The sequence below is a fragment of the Etheostoma spectabile genome, chromosome 21, assembly GCF_008692095.1.
Source record: "Etheostoma spectabile isolate EspeVRDwgs_2016 chromosome 21, UIUC_Espe_1.0, whole genome shotgun sequence".
NCBI lineage: Eukaryota > Metazoa > Chordata > Actinopteri > Perciformes > Percidae > Etheostoma > Etheostoma spectabile.
Genome location: NC_045753.1, coordinates 7,548,534 through 7,549,741, shown reverse-complemented (window position 1 = coordinate 7,549,741; position 1,208 = coordinate 7,548,534). Strand labels below are relative to the sequence as shown.

Sequence of the window (1,208 nt, the reverse complement as noted above, 5' to 3'; positions counted from 1 at the left end):
GACGGTCAATTATGAATTTTGCTTGTCTTTTTTTAAAAAAAGCAATTGGAAGTGATTGCAGCCAGATGTCAGGGTGTTGTAAATATTGGTAAATGTGAAAAATAATATTGAATATTATAAAATTAATAAAATGTACCATTTCAATATCCAAAGTTTTCCTTTGTACCTTCCTTTTCTATACAAACCAATGAAATCACTGTTCTATTGTCTTTACCTGATGGCTTCTAGTCCTTCAAAACCAAAAAACTACAACTTAAGTTAAATAAGTTTATTTTCAAAATCATATTCCATAAGTCACACATTTGTTATTTTCAAACCACTGAAGCTTAGCTGGGATAGACATTCAAAGACTACTTCTGCTTTAAGCCCCAGGCTCTATTGACTCACTCAAAAACCACTAATGTTGAAAAAACAAACCACAGCAGAAAAGCTTGGGAGCACACAGGAAGTAATAATGAAAATGATATGCTGCACAAATGAACTATCATGCAAGTAATAACTAGTGGTTTAATGTGAGGTTGAAAAACAAGGGTACGTCAAACTAGTTGACTCCTTGAATAAAACCACTGCAGTCAGTCATTCTCACTTCCACACCCCACAAACAACTAACTACTCTTCTTAATAGAATGGGAGGTCAAAAAGAGGAAATGCTAAAAGATGTACAAGTCAAGGATATACAGTGGTGCTCATAAGTTTATGAACACATGCTAAAGTTGACAAAAAAGAGGAATAATAAAATCATGGCATGGTTATATTTCAGTCATTCAGCCTAATAGCTGGTTTGCATTGAGAGATTACCTTATGGAAAGTACCCCATGCCAATCTCTAGGTATGGTGAAGGGTATGTGATGATGGGGGGGCTAATTTATTTCCAAAGGCCAAGAGAACTTTATCTGGATGTATAGTATCCTGGATCCATGAAATAACTAGCCTTTAATAATAAAGATCTGCCTGCCTCTATGGGAATTTAATATAGGGGTGTACTTACTTATGCCCCCTGTATTTTAAGGAAGAACATTTATGTATTTACAATACATTATTCATTTATAAAGCAAATTGGCGTCTTTAAAAGGTTGTATTTTTCCTAATTTTTTTAATTAAGGCAAGATTATTCCCCCCCACCCTCTTTTTAGTCAACTTAAGCATTGGTTCCTATACTCATGAGCAGCACTGTATAAGTATATATACAGTTTTTTTTTTTTTTTTTT

The 1,208-nt window shown here is 33.7% G+C and overlaps 1 protein-coding gene across 8 annotated transcripts in view; it reads right to left on the bottom strand.

Annotated features, from left to right (window-relative positions):
* Positions 1-1,208, bottom strand: part of mrtfab (myocardin related transcription factor Ab) — a 60,287-nt gene that overhangs the window by 10,252 nt on the left and 48,827 nt on the right. The window lies entirely within an intron of this gene.